Source organism: Meleagris gallopavo, chromosome 7, assembly GCF_000146605.3.
Source record: "Meleagris gallopavo isolate NT-WF06-2002-E0010 breed Aviagen turkey brand Nicholas breeding stock chromosome 7, Turkey_5.1, whole genome shotgun sequence".
NCBI classification, from domain to species: Eukaryota; Metazoa; Chordata; class Aves; order Galliformes; family Phasianidae; genus Meleagris; species Meleagris gallopavo.
Window position 1 is genome coordinate 15101237 of NC_015017.2, and position 16490 is coordinate 15117726.

The following is a 16490-nucleotide window of genomic DNA, read 5'->3' on the forward strand; positions in this document are numbered from 1 at the left end:
GACTTCCAGGTGTCTGTCTGACCAGCACTTGGTGGCTGCTTTACAACTTGTCTTGCTAGCCACAGCTTCTCTGTACTGTGGAGGTGGTTGTGATGAAAGCTGTGAGTGACTTAGCAGAACAGGCACTAGTGAGTTACCTGGGCTGTGAAAGGCAGCATTTGGTAGCTCATTAATCATCTTTTACAGCCCAAATGAAAGCCATGTCTTAATACTGCAACAGTAGCTGGTGACAAGGTAAAATAATCTTTTACATAATATCGTAGATTTTAGTGCAGTTGCCCACACCTTTCTTAGATGAAGTTTAGATTACTGGAAGCAAGTTACTTAAGATCACTGCTGCCATCAGAAAGTACTTCAGCGTGCTTAGTAAGTTGTACTTTGACTTACAGAACACCAAGCTCTGCACAAGAGACAAGTGAGAGAAAAAGATGAAGGACTATAAATGTTTCATGGTATCTTTGGTATTTTAATTTACCTTAGAATAACAACATGTAATACAGCTTTTGCCAAGATTCAGCAAATATTTGCTGAATTCCAGAGAGTCTTCTTGATTGTCAACAGTTCTCCATACTGATATATGTAGCTGAAATAAAGGCTCACTGTTAATTTTTTTTTATTTTTAACTTAGATGTTAGTGTGAGGAGGTGTCCTCATTAATAGATTTGCTAGTTTCCAAATAAGGAATATGTTGTCATTATCTATTTACCTTGAAGACATAAAACTATTCATTTAATTGCAAATGATAAGGTAAAAGAAATGAAAAGTGTTTTTTAGAAAGCACAATATCTATATTTTTAAATAAATGATAGAGATGAGAAAATAAGGACCATAATAGAGTAATGCCTGAAGTAAGATGACATTTTTTTCAGAGGAATATTTCTCTTCTATATCTATTTGTCTTGCTTTCAATTCCCCAAAAATATCAGTGCTGGGTAGTGTTTGTAGTGTCTTACATCAATGATCTTAGAGTGAGAGAGAGAAGACCAGCTTGCCTTATGGGTTCTCAACAAAGAGCTTATCCTCGGAGAGAGCCATCCATCTATGGGATAAAATTGCTCCCGTCTTCCCTCTTGCAGAGTTCTGGCAGCTGATCTTCCTGCCAACATCTCCTGGGGCATCCTACCTACCTAGAAATCTGTTCTTTATCATTGTTTGTGATATTGTTATATTTTGTGTAAGCCCTTTGTTATTTGAGGGTCATCTTGCAGACTTTACTATCTAGTAAACCATTCCTCCCTTTGGAAGTGTTTGGGGCTTAAGTGTCTCTGTTCCTTTCACTGATTTATTGGCGTATGTCAGTGAAAATGTCTGTTATGATTTACCTGATGTTCCTGTTCAATCAGAACAGGAGCAACGCCCTTGATAGAAACATGTAAATGAGAATAATGCCAGTAGATCGCTTCTGGCTTTTATAGAAGCACCTTTCTTCAGCACTTTGAATGGGAAAATATGTGGAGTACCATTGGTTGTGGTGCTGGACAATACAAGGAGAAGTTTACAGTTTCGGATGATGAAAAATGAGGGTAAGATAACTGACCGTGAAATGCAATTGGACTGTTTCATATCAGGTGTCAACAACTGTCTGAAAGCAATAGTGGCAGCATCAATTCATATCGAATTGTTTTTGCACGTTTTTTAAGGGATTCCAATTCTGATGTTACTAGAATGTAGGTTTCATTGTAAAAATCTGAAAGCAGAGTTCAAAAATGCTTGTATGAGTAGAAAATGTTCCATTAGTGAATGGAGGTATTTTTCTCAGAAGAGAAAATTACGTGAATCGTTATTCTAAAAATTCATGTCATCAGTCCTTTTCAGTATTTGCATTAAAGCTTTTGGGATTTGTTAGCATTGACGCTAGCAGGCACGCGATACTCAGGAGGCACAGGGCGGATGTGCAGCTCGGAGGCAGTGTGGTGCAGCTCTGCTGACCTCGAGGAGATGCCTGAGGGTTCTGCTGCCAGTGCCTAGGGTGAGTGAGATGGAAGGAGGGAGCATACTCATCACCTGGTGAGCTCCTTTCAGCGATGAGAGGGGGTCTTAGCCCTCAAGACAGATGCAAACGCTGGTTCTTAGATCTAGGTTCAGAACCTGAGCAAGCCTTTAGTTTCTGTAGGTGATGGTCTGACCCTGGGGAAGTTTGCCATTGATTTCAGCAGACTGAAGATATTGCTGCTTTCAGCTAAGTTTGGCATATGTAAAGCTGCATAGTGGTCTTCCCACTCTCTATCCATTTATTCATGACAGTCTTTTGCACTGTGTTTTCTGATAGAACAAGGTCTCTGGCAAAAAAAAGTTAAAAGTTAAGCTTCAGTCCTTTTTTTCATGCCCACTTAAAGTGAATTTTAAATAAAACTTTGAGTAGATATGCAAGATAAAATCGGTGCGTTTTCCTGAAAATAGTTAAGTTTTTAAAATGACAAAAAAACCATGAAAAACTTAATTGACAGAGTTTCAAAAGCAACCTATTGAATCAGAATTAGTTATTAATCAATTAATTGCAGCATGCCTACCATTAGACCTGTATGTGGAATATGCACTGTACTACCAGGTTATATGAAAGAGGATTTGCATCTTGAGGTGTACGAATTAAGTTAAAATGTATGTAGGCTGCTGTGGGAGTAATGCCTCCTATTTATCTCCACAGAAACTACAACAGATACAAAGAGCACAAGAACACTATTTGATAGAGCAAATTCTTAGATGCAAATCACTATTTTTCAACATAGTCACCACCATTAGCTATGTGTTTTCACCAGAGATGAACAAGAACCTGCATGCTGTGCTTGGAAAAATCTGCACCAGCAGAGGTCACCCACTGTTGCTACCACTGAAATGCACCACCCACCACCTCTCTGTACTCACATCCACTGTTGGTCTCCATAAATGTTCAGCAAGTATTGATGAAGGTCAGTGGGTGCCATTTGTTCAGTGACACACCTTTACTGCATCCATGTTTCCATGTCAGACACCATTTTGTCAGACTGTCCTGCTGTCATCTGTTCCAAGGCAACAAAACAATAATAATAATAATTAATAGGAAGGTTCAACCTCTACTGCCATACCCCCCACACCTTTCTCATGTTATGGGCCAAGAAAATAAAAGAGGAGGCAGTACTTTTGGGCACACTGCACATCTGAGAAGACTGAAGTCTTAAACCTGATTTGTAACTATATGTCTCATCATTACTATCAGATAGTGGCACTAAATTCAAAAAATGAATTTTGGTGAGATAAATTCAAGTAAAACACCAGTGAATCATAACTATATGAGACATATAACATATTTGAGAAGCTAGATATGTATATAATTTTAAAATCTGTGGCAGCTGAACATCCTCTTATATTTTAAACTTTAAAAAAGATGTTATTTTCATTATGTTCTATTGTTAGTGTTTAAATAAAAGCACTTGTAATATTGGAATAGAAAATCTAAGATTAATGAGGTCTGATTAATCTAAGATTGATGATATCCTATAGCATTGTTCTTCAGCGCCAGGTTTCTTCTCATTGAAATGCAGGCTCTCCGAGCCTAAAAATAGTCACCTTTTAGACAAATATAGAAAGCCAAGATACGTGAGTAACGAATGCAGAGTTGTGTCCAGGGCGGGATATTTATAGCAGGAGTTACTGCCTTCTGAGACAGAAGTGAACAAGTCCTGTGACTTAGCAAGCAGTCTCACAAACACAAATCACTTTTAAATTTAATATAGTTTCCAAAGAGAATATGTAAACACTGTCCTATTATGGGTAATATACAAGAAGCTATTTTTAAAAAGCTAACCTAATTATGCAGCTGTGAATGGTATAAGCCAAATCAATATTTAATGACTACGATGCATTATTTATAGCCCTGTGAGAGATTCCCTTTTTTAGGTCAAACAGCACATGGGAGATCTGCACAACAGAAAATAATGTATCACCTGCTTTACAGAGGCTTCGATTCAAAATGCAGCATTAATAACAATCCCTGTATTTCTCAACTCCGTAGCCTGAGGTGTAGCTAGCTAAGACTTACCTTCACAAAGGGAGGCTTTTGTGTCTGTCTCAAAAATAGGTACTAATAGAGTAAAAAATGAAGAGAGTTGAACCAAAATGGGAAACAACTTTTAGGTCTGTTATTTTTTATGATATTGTAAACAACTGAATGAATGAAAAATGTCTGGTTTCCATGAGTTTGGTACTGGGAGATGCACTAAATGTATGAGAGGAAGTGAATTTGGTATTCATGTCATATGCTGTTACAATTTTTATACCCCCCTTAAAAATGGAACAGTGGCAGCAGCTCAACGGAAAATATAATTTTATATATCTATTTTATCTCCAAACTCTGTAAGGATGGGGAATGCTTTCCTAGGCTATACTATTCTCTGCTGTGTCATCATCTTTCAACTTAGAACTATGCTAATTACTTTTATATCATGGTAATTAAATCATTTGTAATATTTTATGAAAATTACATTATTCTTACTTGGCAAATGAATTTCAGAAAGACAAGCTGCCTTTTGTTTTGGACCAGTTACAAACTTCTCCTAGTGTGTAAATGTGTAGTTGGAAGATGAGGTTTCCCACACTTGGCTGGGTAGGTAACACTTTGGATCTGCCCAGTAAAGTGGATTCAACAAGGGGTCACAGACTTGTAATGTCTGCAGAAGAGTTGTAGCAAGCCATGGTCTCAGCTGTGAATATGGTGAAGCACATGGAGCTCTTCAGAGCCCCACACTACTCAGTAAGTGTATGAAATTATTCACATATTTAAGTATTTTTAAGGTTGCTCACCAAGACTAGTCAAACAGACTTGGACTACTCTTTGGTGTGGCAGGAGGGATTGGACTGACACAGAGCTGTTCCCCATTGCTTTTCTAGTGGCTCAGGTCCCGTTCTGCATAGCGGCAAAAGGTAAAATAAGGAGAAAGCTGGGGGGGCAGCAGGGCTGAAGTGTTACTATCAAGCTGTATACCTTCCTCTTTGGGAAATACATGTGTGCAAGATGTAAAGCACTGATAATTTTTTCTTGCTTTTCCACATGTACATCTGATGTAAGACAAGACCTAGAGCATAGTGTTGAGAGCTTTAAAATTCATGAAATGAGATCTTTATTGTATTACATGATTTTGTACCCTTCTACACGTGCCTATGTCTTCAGTTGTCATGGAAACAAGAAGGCAGAAATGCACTGAAAATTATTACAAGTAAATAATGATTAAATATAAAATACTGCTTTTTAATTCTGGTTTCTGAAATGTGAAGCTCTCATCTGTTGGCATAGAGCTAATGCTCTGTCATCCAGAGATATGTAAAATTGGAAAATGGTTTTAAATTTGAGGGAAGAGAGGAAATGGAAAGGCATGGTAAAGAGTAGTGAAAGGCTGCTTGTGATCTTCTCTCATACAGTTTTTAGGTTAAAGAGCATCTAATGAAATTCTTGGGATACAGATTTCAATCTTTCTAAAACATGGTTAAATTGGGACCTATAACCATAGATCTTAATGTTTTGTTGTTGTTTGAAAAAAAAAAATAACAGAAGGAAAAGGCAAATGAGGGCTGATGTACGAAGGCAGATGCCTCTGGCTCAGGCAGTCTCTGAGGTGCATCTTGCTGAAGCTGGAAGGAGCACCCTATGTCCATCACTCTGAGTTAAGGAGCAGGCCTTAGAAGGAATGTTAGTCTGACACAGTACTGCCCTTGTTATGTTATTAACCAGTGCCTTCCATCAATGCTCTTTGAAGAGGGAAAAGAAAAAACCCTGCTTTTTTTACACTGCTATGTCACCCAGAAGAGATGTTGCCCTCTATGTTTATGCTGCAGAGGAATCTCTGAAACTGCACATATAGTCTGATGGAAACCCCTGAGTCTACTGAATTACTGTGCTGTTTTGTTGTTTCGTTGTTGTTTTTTAAGTAAGAGGTGTTTCCTTCCCTTCCAGTGTCTGAAAATGTTTCCCAATTGCTCTATGAAGCTGCTCTTCAGCTCTCTACAATGCCAGGGCCTGTGGCTCTCAAGTGCATTTCTTACAATGCAACAGTTCCTCCCAGAATGAAACCTGGTTCAGTATGATAGGGTTTAACGAAGACAAAGCATAGGAAGGAACAATCTTACAGTTTATTGAGGAAAAACCTGAGCTATTTTTAATATGTTCCACGAGAGATATGAAATACAACAGTATCTCTGTTTAAATATTTCAACACTTCTGCCTTATGATTAGAAATAACTGTATTGCATTTCTATTATGAGCCTGTGCAAAGCTGGTTTACTTTTGAGCACAGGAAATCAGTAAATCCTGGTTTTAAAAAGTTTTCTCAAGAGAAAAACCACCATTAGATTTCAGAGAGTTGAGGCAAAAGTTAAAAATCTGTGGCCTGGAGTCTAGATGAAGCCCACAGTTTAATCAGATAGCCATTCCAACACGTTACATCATGTTAGTTTGAGGTAGCACAGGTCACTGAATGAACTTAAGAAGTAAGAGTCTTCCTTTGGCAAAGAATAGGTTCTGGTCTGCAGATTAAGTCAGGGCAAAAGGAGTCATCCAGGTGCCAGTAAGAAACTTTGTAGAAATATTATTTGAATATGTACATGATTTTTTTAAATTCTTAAATGTGTCCTATACAGAATAATTTCTGCATATACTTATACTGTAGGTTAAAGAGAGAGAGGTTTAAAGGCTAGGATTAAGGAAAAAAAAAAAGTGAAAAATCAATGTTGATGTTCTGACTGCAGAGTAAAGACACAGTAATTAGAAATACATGTAATGAGTACTTCTGAGGTCAGCTTCCCCACAGTGGTACTGCAGCTTAAGTATCCTCGCTAAAGACTTTGACAAATAATAAACCTCTATCACTGGAAATAAATAAATAAATAATATTCATGATTAAAACTGGTCCTTGTACCATGTTGCTTTTAAAAAAAAAAAAACAAAAACAAAAAAAACTGAAATATATTTCAATTGGTTTAGATTATAATAGAGCTCCAGGAATTTCTGCTGTTTTCTAATATTCTCCTATAGTATTAAAAGTCATTCGGAGTATATTAAAATAATATTTACTGCCTTTAATAGCAGCTGTTTTTCAGTTTCTTAGTAATTACACACACTAATACAATGGTACTTCAACAGAAAATTTTAACAGAAGAGTGAATAATAGAAGAGTTATTAATTTACCCATACTTTAAAAAAAAAAAAGAAGAAAGAAAGGTATGCTACTCCTTTGCTGCTCAACTAGTATATTTGCTATGTACATGGGAAGTTTCTAATTTGTTGCATCTGTTTTCATATCCAAAGCTACAATTGGTCCAGGACTTGAGAATGTTTAGATTAAAAAAAAAAAAGAAAAAAGAAAAATGTATTATTGGTGACGTAGCATTGTTCCCAGCTGAAGGTGAAATGATTCATTTTCTAACAGACCTGCTGTCAGACAGAAGGACTGACTGATCAGCCATTGTACTCTACAAAAATCTCAATGGGAAAACTTTTGACAAATAAGTACTATTCAACATTGCTCCAGTATTTAGCCAACAACCATGCAAGAGGTGATAAGGCGTAGAATACCTTTAAAGCGTCCTGCAAGGCTGAGGAGTGTGAGGAGTGTTTGAAGAATGTTTGTGTGGTTTTTTTTTTTTAATCAACAGTTGTCAAGTAATAAAATAGTATGCATGAGTCCATGGTAGCCTTGGGAATTTATATTTATATTATATTTCAAACAGGAGGAGTATCAGTCAAAGATTCATATACTTAATTTGTATTGGAGAAATTAGAAGTACTATTGAAAGATGGTACTTTCAGAGCTCCTCACTGTGGGTTTGTTGTAGTTCTTTCCCTGTCAGTCAGGAGTGAGTTATTCCCCACATCCCATGTGGAGGAAAGAATTTGTCAAAGAAATACAGAAAAACAGAATAATCTTCTACAATCAAATTATTTAACCAGCCTGAATTTGTTCTATAGACCCAGGAGACTTTAATATATAGGTGGGTATTCTCTGGTTAAAAAATCAAGTTGTTTTTCACCATTTGGATAGAAATTTTATGTCTGTCATTAATATTATCAACTTCAATTTTAAACAAGTTCCTTAATAGCAGTATTAATTCTAAAATCAGGAAGAAATCTTTCCTTTTGTCCCCCAGTATGCATTCTACATGGGGACAAAATACTTTTCTTTGTTTATTTCTGTATACCAGGTTCTGGCTGCAAGCAGCTGTTTGTCATAAACGTTCACTGGTATTGATTTTAAATTATTAATGGTAGCACCTCTATAAGGTTTAAAAAAAAAAAAAAAAACTACAAAAGGAAACATAAATATCCCTTAAAGAAAGGAGCTAGGGCCTTTAAAAGGCCCTTTCACCCTGTCAACCAGCTCACAGTAAAGGTAGAACCTTTTTTATAATTAAAGCCCAAACAAGAGAGGAATGGAAAATAGCTGGAAACGTTTTTCTGAGATGAATCTGTTTGGCCACTGGGTGCCATCATTGCTCCACTTTAAGGCTGAGCACTTAGCAGGATTTCTGTTAGGTGGTAAAATCCTGAAAAAGGTAATCCCAGTCCAATTTCACAATATCATAACCTTTGAGCGTGTGGGCGTACTGGACCATGTTAGCAGAATGGACAGCATGTCCTTTTGGCACGGTCACAGAGAGACTTGGCAGAAGTATCATGATGGGTTCAGCCATGTTATTTTCACAGTCTCATACCTAGTGCTTTTATTGTGTGTTCCTCCATCAGCTGGTGCAGGATGAGGCACTGCTGGGAGACCTGCTCCTGTGTGGGAGTGTGCAAACGGCTCTGCTCCTGTGCCGTATTAAATAAGGTTCTGGGGTTTTTGAAAGGAAAAAAATTGCATGGATACACAGTTGCTTTCTGAACAGGTTTATATTTGGGGTGTATGGGAATGTGTCATCCAGACAAAATTATGGATAGCATGTATTATGTAAAGCAGTTATTGTAGTTATTGTAGCAGACTACAACCTTGTTGGTGTTATTAAATTGTTCCAATATCTGTGTGAGGGATTCCTGAATTGTTTTAGTCACAGAAGTCTCTTGTTTTAGTCTGGGCAAAATCCCAGATGGAGTACATGTGTTTTCTTCCACAGAAATTGATGTTGGTAGCTCTGCATTTTTAGCCTATTTTGTTGAAAGTGTAAACACTTTAAATGTATGAGAAATAGACTCTAGCACTTCTTTTTCCTGGTCCAACTGCATGGAAAATGTGCAGATTGCACCCCAGGCAAAACCAGGAAACTGAATATTTTATGAGGCCGTTTCTATGAAGTGTTCAATCTTCTTTTGCTTTGCAACAAGATATACCCAGGATTGAGTGCATGCAAAGCAGCTGAAAACGTCAGGTATCAGTGTTATCCAGCACATTTTTGTTCCGCCTGTACATACAGCATCCTTTTTGAGATGCTAAAATGTGGTATAACAAATGCTGCTTTCCGTGCTGCCGTGCACAGAACTGTGCTGATAAGGAAAGGCTGTAAGCAGCATTAAGACTGCAGTATTACAGCAGGTAGTGGCAGGACCTGAACTGTGGATAGCATCTGGCCCAGGTCACATGGCAGAGACTCTGGTGCAGTGCAGCAAAGCGGCCCCATAGGGGCCCACATTCAGCTCCTTGCCTGGCTCATTTCTCACTTGTCTGCACCTTAACAGCTTCTCTGAGTCAGTGATGGCTCAGGTATTAGGTGCACTCTACAGCTTTCTACAGTCCTCAGTGTCCCTGAAAGTCATGCAGACAGACCTTGTCACCAGGGTTCACTCTTCCTGTGGTTGCTGCTACAGCCCCTCCACAGCACTTTCTAAGCATGCAATGTGAGTATATTCAAAACCTTAATTTGGCAGATCTAAGGTACCTAGGAGAAAAGAAGCGGTAATAGCCATCAAATATCTTACTACCATGTTAGGGCTGGATAATTGTATTTATAAAACCTTCAATACGAACTCTATGAACAACACAAAACAAGTTTGAACAAGGCTGTCTTTCAGTCTTCCATCTCAAAATAGCAGCAAATGAAGGTCAACTGTTAAGAAAATTTATAAAGCTAGTAAGATCTAGGTAGTAAATAAGGACCTAAATACAAGATTTAAGCTCTGATTATTTATTTTTGTTGAAAAAGCAGGATCTATAAATTTTGTATTTTCTCAGCAGTAATGTTATGGTGAGGTGGTGGGTCACATGTAAAGCAGAGCTCTCTGCTGCTCTGCAGGATGGGTGTGGGGGGAATGTATGTTGGCTCAAAGAGTGGGAACTGGACTGACCCTATTGAGGACTTTTGAGCAGTCCTGAGTGTGCCTAGGGAGTGACTTATGGATCCAGAGTAGGAAAGGTGGATTTATTTTTTTTTTTTAACTTGCAATCAAAACTTGATGAAAACTAAGGAGAAAAAGATAAAACAAATTTTAAGAACTATCGCCGTAGGGTTCTCAATAGATTTCTCTGTAAATGTACATTTTAAATTTGTTGGTATTTTCAACATTATTTACTGTCTGCCTAGCAGTAGCGTGCTATAGCTGTCACTCTAGCAGACCTGAAATAGGACTTTCTCCTCAGCAATTTAGTAGCCCTCTCATATATTTTGCATAAGTTTCTCCACCAATCACTGCTCTGCCAGCCTGATTTGTCACAGGTGCTTACAAAGAGAACACCAGTGGCCAGCAGGAACATCATCCAGTGTCACTGCTGAGTGCTCGGGCAGCACTCCCATAGCCCCATGGCAATGGCCTCTGAGCAGAGCTCCTGCAGGTTGTGTCAGGGAGTGGTGAGTGCTGCCAGAATACACTGGGACAGGAAAAACAGTGAAATACAAGTTCATGTGCTATTATGGTACCAGAAAGGAGTTTGTTTCTTTATTTTATTGGTGGTGTTTTTTTTTTCTCTCTCTTCTTGGCAATGCCTTCACTTCTTCCTCTCTCGAAAGCTCATATGTGTCCTGCTTAGAATTGCAGGGCACAATTTGGGCTGTTTGCCACCAGAAGAGCTGGTTCCTCCCTGCTTCTTCACATTACTCTGTGAGAAGAACCCTGACCCTGTTCCTTTCACTTCTAATCAGGTTGTTCCTCTTCTGAGCCTTCAAGGAAGAAGCCAGAGCCTTCCTTCCCCTTCCTAGGTCTTCTTGTGAAGAAGGCTGCCTTTCAGTCCCTCTTTCCTTACTCTCCCAAATTTATAGGCATGAGGGGATCAGTCCTCATTACCCATTCTGCTCTTCATGAGAGCAACAAAGCTGACTCTGCCTACCCAAACCAAATGGGACTGTTGTGGGAAATGGCAGCCTTGCATGCCTGACACTTATTTTGTATCACAGAGAAATATTTGCCCTAGGTTTGCTGCTTGCATTTGTTTAAAATTCTGGGACTGAGACTGAATAGTCTCTTTTGTATAAGCTTCTCATCTGCACCAGTGGTCATAAAAAGTAGACAGTTGCTAGCCTGTAGTATGTGACTCACTGGCTATTTCCTAATCACCATAAGCCAAGAGGACGTGAACACTCCCCTGTGCGCCTCGGGAGATCATTGTGTACAATGTGCATGCCCTGTAAAACTCCAGTCCTGGGCCGCTGTGGTTATGTACTTTGGCCTTAAGAATAATAGATACTCAGACCATTAATTGTTTCTATTTTATGTCTCTGATCTTTTAAAATAGAATTTTCTTGTTGCTTTTATAGACTGCTATATATTTTGTTTCTATGTACTAAGAAACAACTTTAATGCCGTGGATTGATTTTTAGCAAAATAAATAATGTATTTTGTATCGTTTCCATTTCAGTTTTTAAAAACTTTAAATGTAATATTTTTATCTTTGTGGAACTTTTTATTCCTTTTGAAGGGTCTTGGTTTCAGAAAGTGGCACGTTCAGGCAGGATTGACTGAACGCTAAAAATACTTCCAGGTTTTCAGATGTAGTTCTGGGTTTGTCTTTGAAAACAGCAAGTGAAGTGCTGTAATGACATTTCTTCATTTGCCTTTTTAAAAATGAAAGTATAAGACAGCCTCCTTTCAGGCATAATGCCATTATACCAAAACCAAAAGGTAAATAGCATATTTTTGTCATGACTGCAATGTGTAATAATGAAAACATTTGCCAAATGCTATATTTGTTAGTAATATTATTTAATGGCTACTTTTCTTGTTTTAGTAGAAGGAGCAGAATTAATAGCTTTCTTAACGCCAAGAGGTTTCTCTTCTAATTAAAGCAAATAGCAGTATTCACCTCAGAAGTAGTTACACATGATTTGACCACTTACAAAACATAACATTTGAAACAAGGCCAAATGCAGCTTTCTTGGTTCCACAACTTGTTTAAATTGCACACCACCCTGTTAATTTGCCAGTTGAAAAGAAAGCAGTGTATACCACATATCTATGCTTCATCTGCAGATTTTAAAGCTGGATGCAAGAATAGCATTATTCTCAGTTTACAAATGTGAGATTTTGACATAACACAATGACTCTTTCAAGTAAAGGGCTCAGACACCCTCTGTGGGATTTGGGGCAGAGCTTGAGTGTTTGCTTTCACTATTGCAACCCACTGCTTATCTGTGGGTTACTCTGAAAGATCTTAAAATCTGTAAATGCCGTTTGAGGGACTTTTGCTGTCTTTTACATCTGAGCAGTTGTTGGATAAAAAATTCACAGCAACCAGTGCACAAAAGATGGGAATCCTGTAGATCTGGTGGTGGCAAAATGTGTGCATAGGAGTACAACTTTTCCTTGTATCATGCTTTCATCCACCTGCCTTCAGGTGGGACCAAAACGCTACTACTGTTTCACTCCAGTCTCTGGTTTCATCCACTCAAGTATTGCTTCCTACAGTGCCCTCATTCAGGGAATCAAAATTTGATGAAAGTTTTTGAAGAGCAGGTGAAATATTACTTTTTTGACCCTGCTTGAGTATGGGGCTAGACTGACTGGTCTTAAGAAATATTCTCCAACGAAAATGGCTCCGTGGCTCCATGTGATCTTACTGCAGAAGGCAGCAGTGATAGTCGTATTAAAAAAAAATCATTAACATTGAAGTCCACAGGAGCATGCATACACATGCTTTAAATCTGTTCCACACCCACTTCCCTTTACTGTAAATATTATAAACTCCCATTTAAATGCTGCTGTCCTGCTCCTGCTGGGCTGGTTATTGGAAAAGAAGTGCTGATTCAGCACCGTGAAGGGCAGCCAGTTGCAGCCTGCAGTAACAGATGGAGGCCTTTAAATCTGGGTTGCTCTGGGCATTCAAACATTGCTGAGCTGAAGCATTTGATTCTTGCCCTTTGGAGAGAGTAAGAAATGTGTCAGACTGGAGCATGACAGGCTTTGGTCCTCCGTGGATGTGAATATTTTCAGGATTTGTCCACTACTGCTAATAGCTGACAATAAAGATACCTTTTTTAAAAAGCCTGCAGATATAAATATAAGCAAGTATTTTTAGGGGCCCTATAAAAAATCTGTGCCATCTGAAATTATTGTCTTCACTATGGCTGCATAGAAGATAAAGTGAGAGATGAAGAAGGCATACTTAAATATTCTCCACTTGAATGCTTTCTGCACAGTTTTTGAAGATCCACCTTCAAGCTTTTTCCAGTTTCTAATCTTTGAGTGTCACACTGCAGAGATACTTAAAAGGGCCTCAAGTCTGACTTCATCACATTATCAAATATGGAATATATGATTGCTAAGAATATGCTGTTAAAAGAATTAGTACAAAATCATCTGTTGTGCAAATCATATTTTATCCTGTGTTCTCAGTGCCAAATGGATCAAAATCTGGCTTTTTGTATATTATATGTAATGCTGAATGAATTTTCTACAATTATACCCTTCAGGTATCTTCTGTGTGAGAAAATCCTCAAGCTGCCAGTTGGTCTGTGATGACCTCTGATAATCAAACTACCAAATTGCCCTCTCTCCATCACTTATCAGACTTGTCTTATAATCAAGTTTTGCTACAGAAGATTGCTAATTATCCAAACTGCCATTTCATATTTGTCCCTGAGGTTATATAGTTTTTTCTCTACAAAGAGCTGTCTCCCACTATGCATTTTTCACGATGGCAAAGTGTGACTGGACTGCTGGTCTCTGCTGAAAGAACATCTGAGTAGCTGGAATGAGAAGAGGGAACTTCACTGCCTTTCCTTTTTCCCATTTCAAGTGATTGTTCTTGTATTATTTATAATACAAATTGATTTAAAGTTTATTTCTCTTTCTTAGTGGCATTAATGAATATAATCAGTCATTTAATGGTATGTTTTGCATATACTTTCTCAACAGCAGCATTGGCCATTAGGAAGGTACTAGGGTGGTATATGACAGAAGTTGAAAGCAGGATTAAAAGGAAAGCAATTTGCAGTAACATTAACCAAGCTGAATATAATACCTATATCTCATTCAGGAAACAGGCTCTGTAAGAGCAGCAGAATTTTCCCCTTTTGCTTGTGTTGATTGATTTCTGCTGCTTGCAAGTGCCTCATTCAGCCCTTACAGCAAGAACATTGTAAAATGCTGTGTGTGTGTGTGTGCATATTATATTGCATTTTTCTGATGTATGTATACACACACGTACGTACTGTCTATGTACGTACTAGGCATACATACAGACTAGGAATGAATACTTCATTGTTGTCTAGTTCTGTGCTACCAATATAAAGAAATTATACAGCATATGCTATATGCATGCTTCCAAAACTGTGAAATACTTGTGTTCAGCAGCACTAAGGTGTAAGCACCAGATAACAGCTTTTATTTGAAGAATTTTAGCTCTCAGTGTTTCCCTAAAACTTTGCCTCTTTAGTTTCCTAAAGTTTTCTTTCTTTCTTAGCTTTTGTTTATCCATAGCAGCACAGAGGCTTATTATTACTGAACAAGAACCACAGGCTGTCTTTGATTGTGGCCAGGATTGGGATACTGTAGTTAATAGTTATTCCATGTATTTAGAACTACGATGGTGATTAGTGGTCACTAAAGAGCTGAATATTGTTGATGTAGATTTGTTTAAGATTTGATCAGTCTCTTATTTTCCTCCCCACCATTCACATGTACCAAGAAGCCTATGAAGCAATTTCCACGATAGCAGAGTAATGAGGAAAGGAGAACCTGCCTTTTATTCTGAATTGAGTACAAAGGCATATTTGTTCCCCCTTTTCCCTATCCATCCCAGTCTGTGCACATCTGAGTATGGGGTAGCTATAGACTTTTGCCCCACGCTTTCTCGTGGAGGCAGCTTGTGTTCATGGCTCCTTTCGAGATGAATATTATCACTTCTTGGAATTAAAGCAGGGATGTGACCAGAGGAGTCTTATCCAGCTTTAATTTACCGTAAGCTCTTACAAGTCACGTGAATATTTCTCAAGAATGAAGAGCTTTGAAATTGCTTGGTCCACAGGGTAAAAAGACTTCAATGTGTAATGTTCTTAATTGTTTTTAGAAAGAGGAAATTGAACATCAAAACATTCCAAAGGAAGCAAGCCTTTTAAGTGATCCTAAATCACTGGGGTGCTTTAGAAAATAATTTCAGTGTAAGTTGAATTTTAATTGCCTGCCCCTTCCTCTTATTGTCATGGTACTTTCATCCCCTCTGTTTTCCTGGAAGAGAACATTATTGTTGCTGTCTATTTTAAGAAATTCACTGGAATTTCTCCTGCAGCGCAGCAAAATGTCAGGGCTGGATATGCTTTAATATTCTATATTATGAATATTTTTTATATCTTTGTAATTAAAGAAATGAAGTTTTAATGACTGCTCTCTTATAAACCCTGGACTGTTGCATTTACAACATAAGAAGCTCAGGACAGACAATGCCAGGTGCAGCTGGAATATTGCTGCAGCCCCACAGCATTTTTATTTTTTTTTTAACATTATTCAAATTAGTCTCAACACTCATAATTCTGTTGTTTTCTTTATTGCTGTTGTAAAGCAAATGGTTCTTTTATACAAATGTTATCTCCTGGCTATTAATTCAGCTGTTATTTTGGATTATGGCACTCCTGTTAAATTTAGGAATGTAAAATCTCATAAATATTTAAAAGTTTCAGACTGACATGGGAAGAAATTGTTTTTGACTTGCTTTGTTAATATCCTGTTGTTCAATTTGTAATAGATTTGGAATATATTGTTACTTCTCTACTGTTTGAGAAAAGGAAAAACAGTCACAGTTGAGCAACTGCTTCAAGTGTACACACTTGAATTGTAACAGGTCGGTAAATACGTTGGTTTTTTTTTTTTTCAAGTGGAAAATTGCAAGGGAAATTTCTCTTTTCCTTTGAGAGAACAACAACCAAAAAAAGTTAAAACTTTAATCAGAGCCCACTTCATGGCGAGTGAAAATGCAGCAGTATGTTTGTAAGGATGCTTTCAGTAAAGCAGTTCCAAGCAGGGCTGGTTACATTGAAGAATTTCTGTTTCAGCATTTTTTCTCTTTAAACTTCTTTCTAAAAAAATAAATAAAATGGACAATATTTTTCTTCTATTGTAGATATTTTGAATAGAGTACATTTACTACACAGTGAGTATATCTGTAGGGTAA

The 16490-nt window shown here is 37.8% G+C and overlaps 1 protein-coding gene across 1 annotated transcript in view; it reads left to right on the forward strand.

Annotated features, from left to right (window-relative positions):
- Positions 1 to 16490, forward strand: part of PDE11A (phosphodiesterase 11A) — a 126095-nt gene that overhangs the window by 74478 nt on the left and 35127 nt on the right. The gene's annotated exons all lie outside the window — the stretch shown is intronic.